At 42.1% G+C, this 21,153-nt stretch overlaps 1 protein-coding gene across 6 annotated transcripts in view; it reads right to left on the bottom strand.

Annotated features, from left to right (window-relative positions):
* HTR2C (5-hydroxytryptamine receptor 2C) overlaps positions 1-21,153 on the bottom strand; it is a 242,885-nt gene that overhangs the window by 152,056 nt on the left and 69,676 nt on the right. The window contains exon 1 of one of the 6 annotated variants that reach the window (XM_026848398.1): positions 5,174-5,351. The exons of the other annotated variants lie outside the window; for them this stretch is intronic. The gene's annotated coding sequence lies outside the window, so the exon portion shown is untranslated. Of the gene's footprint in view, positions 1-5,173; positions 5,352-21,153 lie in introns of those variants that run through there. 6 annotated transcript variants of the gene reach the window in all.

The following is a 21,153-nucleotide window of genomic DNA, read 5'->3' as shown; positions in this document are numbered from 1 at the left end:
AACTTCACCCTAATGATATGAATCACACATTTGGCCCTCAGACAAACTTCTTGTCTTTCTTTGCTATTTAATGTGCAAGCATTTTCACTGAGAAATCCTCTTGCACAGCAAGGTCATACTTCCAAAATCTTTCACATGTTCCGAGTAAACACTCAAACACAGTCTACCTACCTAAACCACGTAACCTTTGCGAGGGAAACCATGCAGCACAGCTAAGACTTTTTTACATAACTGATACCCTGAACACATGAGCACGGATAAGAAGGTATTATCTGTCTGTGGGTAAGAGCTCATTACAAAGCCAGATTAACTCTGCAGCAACCCATACTGAAGCAGAGACCTGCCATGACAGGTTCCAGGATGTTCGTGTAAGCAGGACCAGGCTGCCGCTAAACTTTGTTGGCTTTGAGCAAGGCACGTCTGCCACCACGTTCTCCTCAGGTGAACTGGTAAGAACATTTCCTGCACTAACGCACAATATCACAACAGAGCCACACGAACCAGGGTAATACCAGCACAGGAGCTTTACGTTAGCACTAAACTGCTCTAAAAGCAAAGGGTATTCAGCAGAACCTAGAAATATCATGATCTGTGAACTTACAAATAAGTGAGTTAAGAGAACACATGGCCAGGTCTTTCCACGATCTGTGATGGGAAGAGGATAAATCAGCAATGAGGAGTCACACCTAAATAACTCAGGAGTCTCCACTCCATTTACAAAAATTACCATTAGCAAAGAGACACAGGAATCGGAACTGTCTGCAGTAGGAGAAGCATGATCACGGCACATTTTAGCAGCCCTAGGCGAGCTTTAATGAGGTAACTGTCAGGTAACAGCAGCGTCCTGGTGACAGAGTGAAATGGGAACTCCTTAATCTCCTGGGTTTGTGTTACTGCATTGAGCACAACAGTTTGGTTATCTTCACATGTTGAAATGTTACTCTGCTGTTCTGTTCAAGACATGAATAAGTCTAATACAGGTCTTTATTTGTTGTAGACTTACTCCTATCTCTATTCTGCAAAAATGTTCTCTAGTGCTGTCAGTACTAGGACCTGGCAACACAATTTCTTCTTATAAGCAAGACGGGCTGTGACAAGAGCCAAATAAATTCAAACCAAAATGCAGGATGTAAGCCTCTGTGAAAGCCTTCTCAAAAGTCCCTAAGAATCAGTATGTGGAATGGAAAGCAAGAGAGGAACGTGGAAAAGGAGAGGAGAGGGAGAAAGAAAAGAGGGAATGGTATCATTTCACTGTGGGAAATGCAGAAGAGATGGGACTGGATGAGAATACACAGCACATTGAACATGCTACAGCACTAGAGTAAATGCCAAAAAACATGACAAATACAGAGGATACAAAAATACAGCATGTCCCCCTTAACTGCAAGCTATTTTGGTGGCAAACAAAAGAGAATAAAAATTAAAAACTTAATATCTCAGGCTGTAGCCTGAACATGCTTCTTCCCTTGGCTCTTTGTAATCCCAGTTTGCATCTTTTGTCTCCAGATGTCAATATATTCCCTCCTACCCTCTCCACAGAATGGTGGAGATACACAATCCCTTACTTTTTTTTCCCCCTCTCAAATTTCCATCTCTCTTTCCTTCTATCAAAGCACTTCTGGTCCTCTCATCACCTACAGCACAGAACAGCACTACGTTTGTAGCACGCAGTACTTAACCACACTATTTATGCTTTTCTTTTTGTTTGGTCTATTATGTCCAGGCAGAAAACATTTCCATTAATGGACGTGGTGTTAATTCAGAATCAGAAAATTTTAGTAGCCTGAATGCCAAATTCTCATTACAATATCACTCTTCTACAAAAATAAACTACATTAAATAGGAAGAAAATAAAACGTACATTATGTGCATGCGAACATGGTGCAGAGTGAGAAACCATAGGAACAGAGTCCTCAGGAGCAGAAAAAGCATCGGCCTGAGCTAGGCAGAGAGGCTGCAGCCAGGACCCCTGCCCTGCCTGCTGATGCTACTGCTCAGATGTGGCCACGCCGTTCTTCAGGCATGTCTACACTCTTTCACTCCACCTTCACTAGTACACTGCGTGCAGCAACACTACCATACAGTTCTTTTAACCCAGCACCACTGTGAGCTAATTAGCCCTGCTGAAAGCCAAGATAGTCAGGATTAATAATTAGTGCTTTATCACTGAGGAAAGCACCATGTTTTTGCAGACACCCCGGTTGGAGCTTTCTGACCACAGTCACACAGCCACCTTCATTTAAGAGTAGTCCAAGCACTGCTTTGGCTCAGGGCAGACTGCAACTGTGGGAGGTGTAAAAGCCAGCCCAGACCTGGTTACGGGAAGCTGCTGCAGAAAGTCCAGGCAGCACCCAGAGCCCTGCCAGGGGTGGTACAAGCGCTAAAAGGATAGCAACAAAATCAACCATCACTGCCAGGATTACAGTCATGCAGATCTGCGGGAGGTTATTAAAGCAGACATATAGTGCTCCCACAGGAAGACTGATATCCTTCTCCTTTAACACCTTCTCACTCACAACTCCAACACTTTATGATGGGCACGGGGCACTATGCCTGATCTTCAGCAGCCCTAGTAAGACAGTCCTCCTACAGCTTACACCCTGTGGGCGTTCTTCCCTCCCAGGAGCTGGCAGTTTGTCTCAGCAGCAGACAGTACAGCATCCTCCAGGAGCGCAGGAGGTAGAGAAAGGTGAGAAGCAGAGGAGTGCTAAGCTAGACCTGTCCCCTCCTCACTCTGCCCATGCACACACCCATCATGGGCAGTGGGGACAGATGGAGCGGTGGCCTGGGATGGATAATGGTAGAGCATATCCAAACTACAGTCACTGTTAAGATGCTCAACAGCAAGGGAAAACAAGTTTACTCTCCTATATTCAAGGCATATGTTGCCTCAGATCTATAAAAACAATAGCAGCAATACTTTACCTAGAAAGAACAGAAGAACCAAATAAATTGAGCAATCATGCAAATTCTGTGTAGACACCTCAAAAAATAACAATTTATACTACAGTGAATACTACTTTGTTACTGTGTTTTCTGCACACTTTTACATATATATATATATATATATATATATATTGAATACAGCATTTCCAGCAATGTACATGGATTTTAATATCTTCTCCATATGGAAAGTACCAAGATAATGGACACCTTTGAAATATGGCAAAGGAATGAGACAAGATGCTGACTGGTTAGTGTAATTCTCAAAATGTCAAGTATTCCTTTAAAGTAATAGATGATCTTATTAGATAATAAAATTATTGCATTAAAATAAAAACATTCAAAGTTGTGTTTATTTAGGGCAGGAGCCTCAAGAGCACCTGAGCCATCAGACAAAGCAACAATTACAAGTGCTTAGTCCTTGCAAAGCATTCCCTCTCCTCCCCTTTTTCTGCTGTGACCTACAAACTGTTAAAATTTTTCATCAAAACATATTTGCTGACCATTCAGGCAGACAGCAATGATGGTCACATCACCCTGGCGGTGTCCAGACAAACACATGCGCTGCTGGGGGATGCTCACACAGACCGGGGCAGGTGTCTGGTCTTGCTGCTCATTGCTTGTATTAACAGGCAATGTTCTCACTCTTCCTAATGAAGACAGCACTGTGAATCACTGTGTCATCTTCAAACTTTGAAGGGCACCTGACTAAAATTCATTTGTGATAAATTCTTCCTAACCCTATTAAGTTTTGGTAAGGAGGAGGAGTTACATTCTTACTTGCCACAGCACTGAGTATACTGGTTAATTACAGGCAGTTCCTCTTTCCAGTTATTTTCATTTTTTATTTTGCATATAGAAATCAATTCTCCATACATATTATAGGCACACTACCTCTGAATTCCCTGAACAGGGTGTGGACAGCAGCAGCAACGGAAATTTAAACAAGAAAATCATTTGCACAAGTGCGGTTAGAAGTCGGAATAGCTGTACCATGATGAAAACATGTTGGAATGAATTCATTGCCATCTGTCTTTATTTTGCTAACCAGCTCAATCAGACACCACAAATATACTCAAACATAAGAAAAATATTTAAATTATTTGTGCTATGTCCTTTTTCAACACGTAACTCTCAGTGTCACTGTTTTTATCAGTACTGAATGCCCATCAATAGCAGTGAATTCGTTCGTGAACAGCCTCTGGAATATACCTGTGCAACCTCAAATCCACATTATCAGCATAATGCAAAAAATCCTACAGTAAAAGTTTCAATATTACAAACATTTTAAAGGTGTTCAATGAAGCATGACAAAAATACCAAAAGAAACTTTGTTCCTCAGTCTCAGAGTAATTAAAAAGCCCTACAGGTTTTGTAATTGTTGGATAGGAAAAGCCTCAAAACAAAAATATTGGGTAGTTCTATTGCAACAGTTGTCTTGCAAAGCATAATCCTAGAGTGAGAAGGAAATGATGGAGAAACAGGCAAATCGAGGAAAGTGAATGGACTGTGAGAAAAATACAGAAAATGATGAGAAACTGTCTGAAAACAATTAATGGAAAGGAGGAAGAAAATGTAGAGCTGTGGGAAGCCAGGCTCTCCCTGGACCCCGTCCCTCACCCATGTGCCTTCACGGGCAACGCCACCGATTCCTGATCCCCCTGGCACAAGGGCAGGAAAGAGGCCAGCAAGGGTTGCTCTGAGGGGAGAACACACTGCCCAGAGACACTCCTGGGTGGACGAGGATTACTGGACAAGGTCAGCCTCAGCAGCTGCCCAGAGGCAGCTCATTTCTTTCCATCCTTCATACTGAAAGATAACTTCAAGCCTTCCAGCCTCCAGACCAGGGAGGCAGAGCTACAGCAAGTGCCAACCCTCCAAGCAGATTCTGTGCCACGCTCAGCTGCCTGTGTGTCCATCATACGGCCACATGCTGCAGCCTGAACCCACAGACGTTTCATTTACTGCAAACAGGACTCAGCAGCAGACGGCCGCTCCGCAGCAGTCCAAGGTGGGAGTTAATGCTCAGGAACTTGTACGGAGTGAAGCTTTACAGCACATATCTGCTCCAGAGCTTGGCTTACGTCAAGAAAAAGTATAGCATTATAAAGGTGAAATGCATCCCCTCCTCCCAGCACACCACCACACCACTCCACAATCATTTTCTCAAACACCAGCAGGGCAGTAACCAGCACCAAGAAAACACCACACTCTTCTCACACAGACTCACTTTCCTCTACTCAGTGCCCCCGATCCACTGCCACCAAAGCAGGGAAAACCTTCAGCGAGAGAAAGCAATTAGAAAGATGAAGAACAAGACTCCTAACAGCGCATAGATACACGTGCACACTCACAAACCACCCAACATGGCCCATCATAACAGGTTTAAACAGTCCTCCCTCTGTAGAGGGCTCGCTGGCAGAAATACAGCAGTCAGAGCACAGGCAGAAAGAGAAACCCTGCCCGCCGCCTGTAACCCAGGGCACGGGGCAACAAACATCGCTCCCCGGTACAAGTGATTTACAAGGGGAGCTGATCATGAACACCCACAATGCTTGGTAGTTCAGGTGCCTACTCCACATCCAGTTTTAGGTAAGGACAAAAGTCTCTAGGGAACATCTGCAAGGTAGAGATTTGCAATCCTGTTCATCAGTGGTTATTTAGGACGAGGCAAAATCTCAAGTTCTCCCTGTATGAGACACCTTGTAACAGGCTTCTGTCCCCAGCACTCATTCCCCTTCACCAGCCCTGCACACATGAAATGCTGCTGCTACTATAAACAAGAAAAAAATCGATTGGGACCCGTTGACAGTAACAAGCAAATTTTGTGTTGCCCACAGTAGAGCTGCAAGTGTGTTAGCAGAGGAAAAATCAACACTTCACTGAGGTTCATGACTTTACAGGGGAAATACATGAAGGAAAGCTCTGCTGACTCTTGGCATCTCTCTTTTTAGTGACTTTTTTCCTGAGTTTGTATTTTCCACCACATGCAGACAATACTAAATTTGGAATTATTCAGCTGTGCACAAGCAGTAAAAACATGTAGTCCTCTAATGCTACTTCTTGTGAAATCTTTGTTTCTGGCACAGCATCTTTCTTGCGAGCACAGGCTAGAGATCCAGAGAATTCCTCAGAGCAATGTAGAGACTAAATTTATTTTCTGTAAATAAACGTCTCAAAATAACTTGGACTAGTGGCTGGAGCTATGCCATCAGGCACCCCAGAATACAACTACCACTGCCAGACTGAACATGAGCAGCTGAACCCCAGCACGGAGCAAGAGCCCCCAGAAGAGCCAAATGAAACACAGGAGCTGGTACCTCAGCCCCTGTCTGGGACACTGACAATGTTGCATAGATAAAGAAAGCTTCCCTAAGCCACACAGAACGGAAAGTCAGAATTGCTTCTGACATCCAAAAAAGTCAAGCACAACCCACACGGAGAAGAACACAGATCACAAATACACTGTTATGGGAAGGAAAGATCCAAACAACTTCCTGAAAGGGAACTGGAAGAGCAAATCAAGAAAAGAAAAAGAAAACGTAAAACATCAAAATACCTAAACCAGAAAGAAACATCAGAAAGAGCTTACTTCATTGGAAACTCTCTGTAGCTCACAGTCTGATAAATTGACATTTGGGAGAGTATTTGTTTTTATCCCTGTAGCAGTTTAGTACCGATGCTCTAGAAGAGTTCATTCACTGCTTCAGCTGTAAACTCCATTTACCATCAGAGGATCAGACCAAACACCACGCGCTGTCAGATGAAGGATGTTTGAGTCTGGGAAGTTCAGCACAATCTAGGTGGAGCTGATTCTGAACAACATAGTTTGAGAGCCACTCAGGTCCATAAATTTTGATCTAAATCCTTTGTTGGGGAATAAGTCTTTCGGCATTCTTTCCATTACAAAGAACTCATTTAATTCAAAATGACAGAGATTAAATGATACAACCCCCATTTGAAGAAAGCAAAGGTCAGAAAAGTTTCAATCTCTGGATTAAAAATAATAGCAGTAAGTAGCTCTAGACTCTATATTGATTTAATTCTAAAGAGGCAATTAACAACTGCTCTACTCAGAAAGACTTACAAAGCACACTTGCAAACTGAATACCCAGACAACTGCATGCCAGAAAGCCAGGCACATGGCATGAATAACGGGACGGCTGAGAGCCATTCCAGTTTGCCATTTTTCTTTATCCAGATAGGGAGTTGATGGAAACTACAAAGGCAGAGAGGATATTTGATAAGGGAGTGCTCATTGTGAAAAGATGGCTTAAAATGCCGATGTTGAAGACTGGAATATGCCCCAATCCTCTTACAGAGGGTAATTCCCACAGCACTTGTGCCTAGTACGTCCCCTGACAAACTCTTCTTGCTTTTGCAAATCTAGTTAGCTCCTGAAAAAAGTCTTCCAGAAATATGAAAAAAAAACCAGGATGCCCACAAAGCCTGTGAGAGGCTGACTGATGTGTGTAGTTTATGACGTATGTAGACGTGAGGCAAACACATGGCAGAAGTTATCTACTATAAAATATTCAGTAACTGTCCCATTATCAGACACTCTCATCATGGTAACAGCCTCCCAGCTGAGACTGGGGTATTAATATTGGTATGTTGATAGCTTCCTCTAATATCTTTGGCCTAAAAACATAAGCCGCTTTTACATTTTTAATTACGACTGGATATTATTCTGGGCCTATAATCCTTTTCCAGCAATTGGATTAATGCAAATGCCGATTTAAAGGAAGGAAAAAAAAAATTATCCAGCAAAAGCGAAACTGCCCTGGCAGAGGAGAGCCACAGCCTCTGAGGAGCCCTTTGCTACAGCGGGACTCACTGACCGAGGTCAGAGCAGAGTTTCATCAGCATCCTCCAGCCATTACCAACATCTGCAGGACTGAACTTTGAGGTGGTTACATCCCAGGTCCCCTTGGAAAAATACCTCCAAGTAAAGCACTGCTCTCATGGTACCCTCTGCACTGGATACACCTTTTCCAAACATCACAAACTATTTTTTATTATCTCAAGTTGGGTCTTTATTTGTATTAATGTAGACTTGGAGCAGGCAATGAGACAAGGCTACTATATGGATATCACCATCTTCTCATATAACTACTGTTCCCTCAGAGTTTTTCATAGCCTAGGAAACTTCGTTTTTACTTCTTTCTGCTCACAGTGATGCCTCTGCACACCGTATACCAAGTCTGATGAGGGGACACAGAACGAACTCAGAGGAAAGCAAGCTTTGTTAGGTCTGCTGCTCCTGGAGCACCCTGCAGGTGTGGTAAATGAAACAAAGCATTATGTATTATAATCACCATCATTTATGCAATAAATCCAATGCAAGAGAACACCTTTCATCACTCTCGGTTATAGCATGTACATGAAGACTGCAGCACACAGCCCACTCTGCCAGCAAGAGCAACATCAGGTCTAGAGAAGGAAAAACATCTCCTGTAGCCAGCGGCTTTAGCCATTTATTCAGTCTTCTCCCCAGTGTAAAACAAACAAGTAATAATACAATGCATCATCATTAGTAATCCCATGAAAGGCAATGCTCCTAAAAACTTCCACTAAATGAAATAATACTCTCAGTAGCAACTGGAATAACACATAGTGCAGTTCCCCTGAGATAGCTGGCTGTTAGTATTTCCTCACAGTCACTGAAAACATGTCCCATACCACCACCTCACTCCTTCTAAATTTCATTTCAGTGCAGTGAAAGAATCACAGTTTTGTAATGCAGCTCCTGTTCTTGAATAGGGCTTCAGTTCAAGAAAATGGGTTTTGGCCCATTACAGATTCAGACTACATCCAGCTGAGAATGGACTTTCATATTTGCAGCCTCCACAAGTAACTTTATTGCAATGTTTGCCCTTGTAACAACTTTTGCTTTTCAATGTCTAATTCCTTATATTTTAGCACTTATGAGTATAACTACCATTCACACAAACATTCATTTTGTCAAAATCACTTAATGAAAGACCTTGTCATTTAAAAGTGCCAATTCATGGCAGAGAAACCACAAAACGTGACTCTGCATTTGCTGATGCAGATGAGTGACTAGAACTGCCTGAAACTAAACCAAAGACTATTTCATGAAACAACATTTTCAAAATACTACAATAAAAATTATAGGGGTGTTTATTAAAAACAAAACAATAAGATTCTTTTTTTCTTTGCTGTGTTGGATTTTTTAAAAATCTTGATATGGGATTTACACAACATTTTCCTGTTATATGAAAAAGGCAATTTTTTCCCCAAACTCTAAGTGATAAAACAAAGCACAGAATGTGCCAAAAAATAACCCCATAACAAGAATGTCAGTAATAGAATATATGGAATATACAAACCTAAAATGAATCACCTCGCTATCATGGGCCAAAATTAGATTCATGCACTATTTAAATTCTGTTAATATGTTTCTTTGTGGAGGTCTAGAGCAATGCTGCGAGTTCTCGCAGCTGCCTCATTTTCACTGATGAACTGTATTAACAACACAATTTGTGGACCCCATCTTGTACACAAGATGCGTATGCATGCACACCAAATAAATAAATTTTTAAATCCTACCAAAAAAACCCACCCAAACCCCACAGCATTCCTTGCAGGTGTTTTATCTCCTTCTCAGGCGTAAATTGAGCTCCATTATGTCCACATTGCATGCGCTGTGTATGTGACAAATACACACAGCATGTACAATGAGGACACTGTAGAGCCAGAGCAGAGCGGTCACAGCGAGTTGCTTCATAAAGGAAAATCAGCATCTGGTGGCCCAAGCACTGCAGCGGTGCTGGGAACTGGTCTCTACTGGAAGAGGAGCTGATGTAGAACAACTGCAATCCCAAAGATTCAACTGTAGAGGAAAGCAACTGTTTTAAATCTGGTAAGTTTAAAGAAAGAGGGTACATCAAGAGGCCTTTTAAGAAGAAAGTGTACAGGAAATTATCTAAGTTTAAGTGCAATTATCAATATATCAGGTTCTGCCATGTTACTGGAAGCCAACAGATTTACCAGTGCATTAAGCAGAAGTTCTGAAAAAGGCTGCACTTGCATTTTTTTTAAACACATGTTCTATTATGGATCTTTAAAAACACATTATTGATAATTGCTAGGAACACTCTGCTAGATATGAAAAAATTCTCCTGATCCTGTCAACTGCAAAGTATTTAAAAACTTTTTGTAAAATGGTGCTAAAAATACACCCTTCAGAACTTTGTGCTTCCGGCTTACTATAAAGACTTTCTTTATTAAAGCCCACAAATGGATTTATGGTTATTGTAACTAGATATTTATTAAAACCGCAGCAGAAAAGATGGGCTGGAGACATATTAGCAATGTCTGACAAAAATATAAAAATGCAATACATGTATTAATAAAGTTTTAAATAAAAAGACCAGCAAAAAATAAGATCAAAAAATAAAGCAATACCACAACACATTTCCTCCTTACATCTCTCACTTTGTCACTGAGGAGAAAGGTGAGATTTTCTGCATGCCCTGAGGGCTTACAGAACTGTTCTTCCTGGCATTAGGGTAGTGGCAGGATGGTTTCCAAATGAAGTGACCCTCATAAAAGAAATATTTTCCAGAAATTTCTTCACATTATCGATCTCTAGGAAGACTCCTCCTTTTCTGTGCTAACAGAGAGATACATCATACAGAAAGCAGTACAGTGTTCTTAGCATCACAATATTTTTAAAACCATCATCTGTTGCCAGCTTCTGTCTTCTCCTTAAGTATTAGGAGAGCAGGTCAGAAACAAACCGCAATTCGTAAGATTCTGCATAGTTAATATTAGGTCCTTGCCATTTCCTCACCTTCCAGAAATCTCCTTTTTCAGAGCATTTTTTGTTTCATCTGTCATAACGTAAATCAAAAACATGTAGGCATCGTTACTTTACAAACAAGGAACTTAATCTAGAGAATGTGATTTTTCTTACTGTTCATCACCAACTTTTTAAATATTCTTCAAGACAGCTTTGAGCATGCTCAGCAGAGTGAATATATCTGAGTCCCTCAGATATATCCCTCTGATATCTCACAAATCTGAGTCCCCGTACAATAACACAGCATGTCTTTACTCTTCATCATAGTATAAAATAGTTATCTCAGTCCAGTCTGTTTCTCAGGAGTCAAGGAGAGCCCTTTACCTGAGACAAGATCAGAACTGCAGGAGTGAAGGCAGAACCTGGTCTTGTTCAATAGTTTGTTTAATTCAGTTTTTCTAATAACTGGGAGATTTCTAACTCATTGCACTTATACGTTGCTATGGCAGCATGAGATATAGTATAGCAGTTTCTATAAATCTGGTCAGATTTCAAAATGCAATTTTTCTTTCCAAGCATTAATTAACAGAATGATAAATCAGATTTTAAATCTCCCATTCACACCAAACAGAGTAAAAAGTGTAAGGTTTCTGTTCTTGACCTAAAGGGACGGCTTGGCCATTGTAAAATTAATATTCACTGGAGTTTCAACCAATCTCAATTGTACTGTGTGTTCAGCAAAGTAGCTACCTCCGCTGGTATCCCTCACTAGGTCAGGGAACCATGCCTCTTCTTTGTTCAAAGGCAGCCTCTGCCACAGGCTGCAGAAAATAGAAAATCCAAAACAGAGCCTTCTTCCAGCAGCTACTGATCCTACAGTTAGTTACCCACCTGGTCTGCGTAATGAGAGAACCAACTTACTGCAGGGGCAACTGTTAGTAGTGCACAGCATTTAGACCAGAGAGCATCTGCCCTTCAGAAAGCCAAAGTCCCACACAGACTTGTCATACTATCAGAGAAGGTAGTAAACTTTTTATATTAGTTCAGCTAAGCAGCTGAAATCCATACTCTTAAAACTGTAAAGAACCCATTGCTGTCTACATCATCCATTTCTGTATAGCCTTCAGAAAAAGGCTCACATGCTTATAATAGAGGCTGCAATCTCCGCAAGTCAGTAAAACAGAGAAGACAGTTCAAAGAACACAGAAAGGTTTGCTAGAAGCCCAGAACTGATACCTTGCTTTGTGCACCAGCACCAGGGAAGCAGCTCCCTCTTTCCCCCAGGAACCTCCCTCATGAATTCAGAACTGCATCTTCATAAAATGCAAAAAAGATGGTGTGCTCTTTTACCAGTCCTTTCAGCAGAAAAAGATTGAAATTTATATCAAGAAGCATATGTAATTACCCAAATATATTTTCTATATCAAGGTAGGTCCTGTTCAATATCCATTACATTTGAATGAACAAATACAACCACTGAATGCCAAAGGTACATTCAGAATATTTAAAATTTCTTATAGCGAAGCCACTGACAATTTTTGAAAAACTGAATTATGAATCCTGTAACACCTCAGGCTCATGGAACAGAGAATGATGATAAACTATATAGGCTAGGAGCTAATTTTAAAGGTCCTTTGAAAACTTTTCATATGTTTCCATAAACTACCAGAAGAACAGAAATGAGAACAAATCAAGGACTTCAATATATATTAATCCATCATGTTGCCATACACAGTAGTAGCTTTTCAGTTATATAATACCCATGAACATTCAGTTTCTAATTTTATAAAGAAGGCAGGTCTTCTCATTATATCTAAAGAGCATATCCATCTACAGGGCAGATTAACCATTCGGTTACTCTCAGGTCTGTTCATCAATCACACACAACCAGATGACTAACAGCATTTCACACTCACACAATTTCTTTCTCTGAACAGCTTTATCAATGTTACAGGGACACTGGCCATTTTTTTTTTTTCAATAGAATAAGTAAAAACCTGAAAGGTTTCCAGCCCATTGCCTATCAACATGTGCCAATATATACCTGGTATGTGCCCAGTGACTAGCCTCTGGAAAGTAGAGACTTACCAGCCCAAAACTGGAGGTGTGGCGCATTGTCTGGTTTCTGTGTTCAAACTTCAAGTGGCAGGGAGCAATTGTACCCAGAGCAACTGGAGAGGGGTCCCTGCACAACAGACAGGTCCAAAGTGGTATCTCAGACCCACGCCTCAATCTTGAGCTGAAAGTCAAAACTCCAGCACCCCTAAAAAACTGGTAGTGTGGGGGCATGTGTGAAAAGGTCCAGAAAGCCGGGAGAAGGCTGAGATCTGTCACATGGTGAAAGAGGAAAAGCAGGGAGAAAAATACCATCTGGCAGGAGAAAGGTGACAAAGGGTGCCACCAGCAAAAGCTTCACAGCTGTTGATGACCACAGTGAGATAGATGGCTGTGGGAACCCGGTATTTAGAAAACCATCAGGAGCAGGTCATTTCGATCATCTGCCTAGTATAGCTATGGCAGTGACACGAGCTCCCAAGGGTTTCCTGAGCTCACCCTTACTGATTGCCACGTTGTTTAGTTAGACCCAGCACCTACACTGCACTGCTAATACAGCCCTAAACGACTTCTGTTCCACAGCGCTGACCTTCAGAGTGGTCCATCTGCTTAACGCTGCTCATACTTCCTGAACTGAAGACTTATTTTAAGAGAAGGAGAATTATTAATGAAAAGTGGAAAACCAACATAAAATTCACTTTTCTTCCAGGGCATGTATCCAAAGTCTAATAGTTAATATTTCCAAGCACCACTTGAGCCAGCTCCAATTTTACTAATTAATGAGCAGCAAAGCTCCTTACCCTTTAAAGCATTCTGGCAATAGAAATCCCCAAACCTGGCTTTGAAGAGGAGGTCATTCCCAGCCTGTCACTCACTCCGATGGACACGCTTGGTCTCCAAAGTTTAGGGGAGCATTTTTTTTCTCTTTGAACTAGTGCAAGGCTTACTTGGAGGGCTGTGCCATGGCATCTGCTCTGGGACAGAGTGCAAGCGAGTTATCCCCCTAAAAGAGGAGTCTAACCATGCCCTGAGGCTGCACTGTGGCCTTCCACCCCACAGCACTCCATCCATCATCTGAGAGCAGGGATGGGGAGACACCTGCACTCTCTTCTTTCCAACTTCTGCAGCCCTCTTACCTGCCCACACATATTAGGTGGCACTCTCCTCTAGAAGATGCCGCTACTCAGAGTAGTCCAACATTTACTTTTATGAAAACATGTCATTTCACATAGAAAATATTGTCATATTAAATAGAAATAAACCCGATTATTCTGAGATCAATCTAATTTTCTTTCTGCAAACAAATATTAAAAAACAAGGACTAGGAATGCTAAAACAATTCTCATTTCTGCAATGGAATTTGAACAGACTATTAGGAGTAAACAGGATTTCAGTTAACTTTTTTTTTTTCTAAACTCCTGTGCTGTCAAGCCACATTAGAAATTCCACAGAAGCCAGGTTCCTAATAGTTTTTGTCTTCTTTCTGGGATTTCATTAGACTAAAAATGAAGCAACTTTTGCATAAATAATTTCATCATACTACAAAGCATCAGTTTGAGTTCGCTTCTAAAAATAGACAAGTATTTAGAATACTTTATTCAGCTACCAGGCCTATCCAGCCCCCAACATTTCTATTACCATTACAAAGACTCACAAAATCACCAGGCAAATACAAGCAGCCACTCCTTCCAATCGCAGCATGATCTTCATGCCATGATTTCATTTTCTTCAACCACGTTTCTTGTTCTAAAATAAAACCAAGAACTTCTCATAGAAAATGACCACAAACAGGGAGCAAACAGGCCCACAATAAAAAGCTTCTCGCAGCTTCACAGGCACACACATGGGCAGGACCGGTGTGCTCAGCCCCTATCTGGAGTCTGGCTTGTCACTCCATCAGAAGTTACTACTTTCAAAAAAGAATAATCTGACAGATTCAGCACAGCTCATGGATCATAGATGTTCCTGAGTCCAAACAAAAGGACTCAGAATTTACAGTACTGTCTGCTTTCAGTACAGGAGACAAGGCTTTAATAGACCAGAAGTGGGAAAAAGCAAAGTCTCTGCTCTTCAAGCAGAACCTATGAGCCATTTTGTACATGTGGAGGGCAGTCAGATATTAAATGGGCAAAGCAAAAGAGAAGAAATTACAAAATAAAGCTTCATATCTACATATGAATCTACAATAACAATTCTTTCAGAAAATACTCTATGGAGCATGATTGTTCTGACAAACAGCCAGTAACAACGTGTGCTATATTTAAAACATTAGTATCTGAGCATCTAGTGGCAAGATATCTGCTGGGTGAGAGACCACGGCTGTGAAATTTCACTGAAGAGAATAGTGAAAGCATTGAGGAAGTGCATAATCTTTTAAAAAAATCTATTCCTGCACAATAGGTGAGCTCGAACATATGTTTTCACTGAAAAATTCAAAATGACAGTGAGCAATGCGCAGAGAAGTCCATCAGAAACGCATTTCTTCAGAGCATATAGCACCACACAGAGATGGAGGTGCCTGGCTCAAACATTCAGTGCCTCTGCCCCAAACATCACAAAGGTTGGGGCAAGATTTACCAAACTCCCGGCAACACTGCCCAAGTTTGGCCTTTCTATTTTGCCTTTTCATTGCCAGTCTGAATCTGCCACTACACTATGGCCAGAGCAACATGGAGATGGGACACGTCAGCTGGAGAAGCTGGATGACATTCATCAAGGAAGGAAAGGTGGGCAGGGGGCTGGCAGAGCAGCCACAGCACAGGGCTGAGGCAGATGGAGTATCCCTGCACACACTGCAGTCACACCTTTGCAGTGCAGATGCACCCTGAGAGCATGGCATTCGATGGACATCAACTCCAACCCAACATGGGAATCTTTATAGTCCTGAAACGCATCTCAACATCGTACATTTATGGTAGCAAAGAATCAAATTTCCAGAGGGAAGATCGTCATTTTGATGGTTAGGGTAGACACTGATTAAACACAGAAATCACCGTAGAGGTCATAAATACACTAGCTACTTCACAAATACACCTTCTGCAAAATGCGAGCCCGGCTAACACCTAGCAGTTCAGTATTTATAGGCACCACATGCTATATACACTCTCTAGCAACAATAAAGCATCTGGAATACTCAGTTGCTTAGCTAAATGCTTCCTGAAGAAGAAAGACTGCTTTGCATAAGCTTCTGTAGGCTACATTTTAGAAAATCTCCTTTTAAAGTCACCTTTTCTCAGATGACACCGTGTTTGGTAAGCCATATCTTTCAGTGCTTTTTAATTCCATTAAATTGTAAAATACAGTGAGATAATGGGAAAGCCAAGGAAACCCAGTGCTGATGTACTCCTACAATTAATTAGAAATATCTCCAAGTCATCATTGTGGGGCAAACCATTTTAAATATGCAAGGTTTGCAAGTTTCGACTATTTGTGTAAAACTATCAAAGACTTTCTTGTTACAAAGCTTTAATTCCTGTCTCAGGAAACTTGGAAGTTGACCTACTTTTTTCATTATTAGGTCAGGAAATACACCATGCAAATTATTCCAGATGAATGTGTCAGTATTTCCATATTAATAGGTTGCATCCACAATGTATAACATCATCCATTAGATAATAAGAAGCTTTGTTATTATTTTTCATTGCACTGGATGAATATGTACACCTAGTAGCACTGCTGAAATGGCAATTAAATCTACTTTAATGGAATAAGCTGAAATGTGCCTCTGATCTACCGTACGTACTTGAATTAGGTTATATGGTGCTTTAGTACTTGGAAAAGATCCTTTTCTCACGATCTGACTACTCACAAGACCATTTGGACATTGCATGGTGCTCCTGGAGGTCAGGGTGAAGATGGGGGAGGCAGGGAGGAACAGGCCAAGCACATTTTGTTTTGAACACTTTCTGCTGTGGTGCAGTTGCATGGTAGGATCCAATTCACAGTCTCCGCGCATCAGCAAGTTAAACCGGCCTCGAGTCAGACTCGGCAATGGCAGCACCCAGGAGGGATTTCACGCAGAGCGGCACCTCTACGGCAGGAGCAGTGTGGAGGAATTCTTGGTGACTACATGCAAGAGGGGGCACATGGACCCCTGAAGCTAGAAATGAAGAAGAACATGGGATTACAGGGCTGGGCTCACAGCAGGACCTCTCCCCAGAGCAGTCCCCCCCCCCGTGAGCCCAGCAGCTCCTGGCTGCACACAGGGAGCCTCCGCACACCACAGGCCGGGATCGTGTCCCGGTGAATCGCAGGCGCTCCTCGCTCCTGCCGAGCTCTCCGTGCGGAGGAGGGCTGGAGCCCAAAAGCACTGTCTCCAAAGAGCCAGCAGCTTTGACAGCCTTTTGCCATGCTTGCAGGGGCTCACCAGGATCAATCCTGGGCTCCCACCAGAGCTCTGGGTGCAGGCTCTGCCCACCTTGATGGCAGCGTGGCACACTGCTGCACAGCTGTCCTCTGGCAACTCTGGGAACACCTGGAGAGGTGGTTATCACCGTTAATGTCAGCAGAGCCCTCCCACATCACAGCACACAGCCGCAGGATCCCCTCCAGGAGCCGCATGGGCATCACCCACTCGAAGGCGCAACTACTGTCATTTCAGCACAGCAGCTTATATAGCCACAGCAGAAAGAAACAGGAGGCCATCCACGAAAACAGGCCCTGGCTCAGCCGGGAAATAAGTGCTAAATGGTGACTTAATCATGCAATTCATCTGCTATCACCCCGAAACAGCATGAGGAAAAAGGTTTGCAGGCTCAGCACCCTCACTCCAGAGCAAGGTTAGGGCTCACCCCAGAAGGCAGCGGGGCTGGTCCCAGTTGTAGGAACAGGCTTTCAGCCACCTCCCTGTGAGCCCAGCTATCACACCTCAAAGCACAAAATGACTCTTCTGATCACTGTACAACAACCATACAAGCACTGTAGGAAAACAGCAAAACACTACGGTCGGATATCCAAGCCGCAGCTGCTGGCAGCTGAGAGCTCAAATATTACAATGAAGGGGCAGCACTCATGCTGCAGCACTGAGCTCACTGCAGGAGCATGGACCAGAAAGGGTCCTTCATCTCGACTCTTTCACCTATAACAATGCCTATATGTGTCATTTCAAGATGCTGTAAGCTACTAATTGCATTGTTCACGGGTGTTGGTAAAACCATCTTTAATGAGTCAACAACACGGAGCAGACTCTCAGAGTAATACTTTTATGATTCCAGTGAAAAGGTGAATAACGATATTGTACTCAGTACTGATCACACCAGAGCTCTTCAAAACCAGCCAATTTTAGAGCATATAATTTTGCTCTCTCATGGCATTCATATAACTTTGCTTTTTATTTTACTATTGCTTTATCATTTCTCAAAAATTATTTCTAAGTCTCAGCTTCCCATTCAAACATTCCCCAAATTTATTTTACCATGTAAGTTAACTGAAAAAGTGCACATTTAGCAATAACTTTGTTCCTGTATATTTGTATGGTTTCCCTAGTGGTTGCACAATATGCAAACATATTTTAGAACACAACAAAACCCACTCAAGCAGAGTAAGCATGAAAGAGCCACCAAGGGCAATCGCACAGCATACAGTACCCAGTAAATTCAAAGCACTTTGTAGAAGATAGGATGTCCTTACTAAATAGACAAGAAAAGCAACTCACACTGCCCATGAGCATCCTGAGCAGAGTCCAGAAAGACAGTCGTTCCGTCTCCAAAGACGCAGAGAGTACATTATCTCATAAATACTCTTTTTGGAAATACAAGCATATACTCAGTGGATCAGGAAGGACAGAAGGAAAGGGACATTTCCAGGATTGCCAAGGCATTGCTGCTGGCCTTGTTATGTACCAGAGCTACCAATGCATGTTTCAAATGAAAAGAGGCCATCCGGGGCATAAGAGGCTTTCAGATATTCACTGGAGAACAATTCATGCCAACATCTTTGCAGCAAATCACTGTTCAGTTTGGAAAATGAGAAGTACATCAACATGATAAGAGGGCTGAAAGTGGCAGATGAACTTATAATAGGTTAATAGGGAATGAATGTAAATCAATAATTTATTAGAGTTACACTGGAAATGCTTAGCTGGGAGTAGGGGCTCTCACAGCTATCGCAGTGTCCCTTTTGAATATAAATAATGTCAACTATTACACAGATGGCTCCACACTGGGTACATTTGAGCAAAACAAATTATGCAGTTTGTACCTTGCTGTTTGGAATGTTAACTAACAAGGTACAACAAAGGGCTATAAATTAAATGATATTTTAATTTTGCAAATATTTTTTTCTGTCTAATTTTACTCAGACGGGAATTATCAAGCAATCTGTAGCCCGTTACTTGTCTACACCATTGGAAACGTGAAATGGTATCAGTCAACTCAATCTTGTTGAAAAACACGTTCTCATCACAAACAGAAAGAGACTGTCAAAGGCGCAGCTTGGTGACCACAAATTAAAATCAGAACTATGTGCCAATGGTCTTGAAAGTTACCATGTTAAAAAGCTGTACAAAATAAAAGGTTTTTCTGAAACTGCGGTGGAAAAACATTTTTGCAGAAAAAGCTGTTAAATGAAATCGCCAGGGGCTATTAATACATACCTGATGCATGCTTTATTTACCTTACAAAGTATCCTGAATATGAGTGCAATGCTCAAAATACTACATAAAAGTTAATCCTGTACTTACAGGGAGATAGCTGATAAATCAGATTAGAGAACCAAACACAGAACAGGAGATGGATATGCAGAGTGAGACGGATGAAGCTGGGAAAACAGTATTTCTGAATCTGTTGCCAGTGCTCATCTGCGAGGAGGCACGCAGGGCACCCTGCGCAACAGAGGTGACAGTCTGCAGCAGCAGAACCCTCTCCAGCACATACTCCACACACAGGCAGGTTTTTATGTGATCTCATGTTCATACCTCCTCTGGAGCCTACCTACCTTCATTTCTGTCTGTCCCAGTGGTGAGGCAGGCAGGGCCAGCACCGTCACCTGCCCAGTGCTTCCTGCAGCCCCAGGCAGCTGTGCCGCAGGTACTGAAATGTCAAGGTGAGGATCACTCCTTTGGAAATCAGCAGCACGTGATTATGTTAAACTGCACGCCTGTATATACCTGCAGTACCAAAAATACAACCCTTTACCATGCCAATCAAAGCAGTATTTATAGTGGCTGTAAGAAAGCCGCATACCTAATGCAGATCGAAGTGGTAACCCACCGCCCCCCTTCCCAGAGATGTGATGCTTTTGCACGGGGCCTGATGCTGTGAGCGTGCTCCATGCTAGCTGACAGACTGCCCTTTCCACTCAGAAAACAGGCCAGAAGAATTAAAAATAAACAAATAAATACCACCCCCCCCAACAATCCTAGTATTAAAATATTACAGGAAAAATCTGCGAAATCAACGCACACATACTGCTCCTGGTTGCTCTGACGGTAAGTGCACAGCTCTGCCCCAAGTAAGGATGGTAAATAACTAATCTTGGTATCGTTTTCAGCCTGCTGAAGGAAAGCGTGATATGTCCTAATCTGAAAGCTATATGACCCTGCAGCCTTTCTGGTCCATCTAATGCGAGGATATGGAATGGCAAAACCAGCTTTATAGTCATAGAGAGGGTAGTTTGTATCTGCTGAAAGCATGAGGCTCAACTTCATTTATATTTATTAAGTTTGTTTCTAAGCCATAGGCCAAAAACGGATGCCTGAAAGTACCTAGCATGTTTCAGAACTGCAGAAATACCCCTGCCTTAGTTTTAAAAAGATCTTTCTCTAACAGGGAAGACTGCACAAGGAGCTGAACTATCCTTGCTTTTACTCTTTCGGCTTCACACTCTATGTCACAGGGGTACGAGAGCTCTAATAAGCTATGCTACATTAATGCCTACCATACAATGAAGTTGTGAAAGTCAACATATGGCTAGATATTATTTATTACTGTTAAGAAAATTCAATTAACACAACACTGTAAATAACAGGAAATAATCAGATTGAAAGTGTAGGCAGACAAAGCTAGACCATTCATTTACTGTATATTGCCAAAAGGGATTATTCACTCCCTGAAGTACCTGGGAAACATCTTTCCGCGGCAGAATCTTCTCCTACTACTCTGCCAGATTTCTGTACTACCGCTGCAAAGGCTTTCATGCAAGATTCAGTAGCAGGTCATTACATGTTGTTTTGAAGATTGTCAACAGCAGTATAGTCTTCTGTTCTCTTTGTTCTTTAACATTGTCGAACTATCAAAACAAATGCTAGAGGTTGCCACTCAAGAACTCCTAAGACCGCTGCAGTCTCACAGTATCAGTGGAATTTGTAGCTGCACCGAACTAAACACTACTACAAGAAGAATGGGAAAGGATAAAGGATATTGTGGCACCAGAAAACTACACTGCAGCAA

Source organism: Athene cunicularia (genome assembly GCF_003259725.1).
Source record: "Athene cunicularia isolate RWA chromosome 4 unlocalized genomic scaffold, athCun1 chr4_part3, whole genome shotgun sequence".
NCBI classification, from domain to species: Eukaryota; Metazoa; Chordata; class Aves; order Strigiformes; family Strigidae; genus Athene; species Athene cunicularia.
The sequence above is the reverse complement of the archived record's forward strand: the minus strand, read 5'-3'. Positions and strand labels throughout refer to the sequence as shown.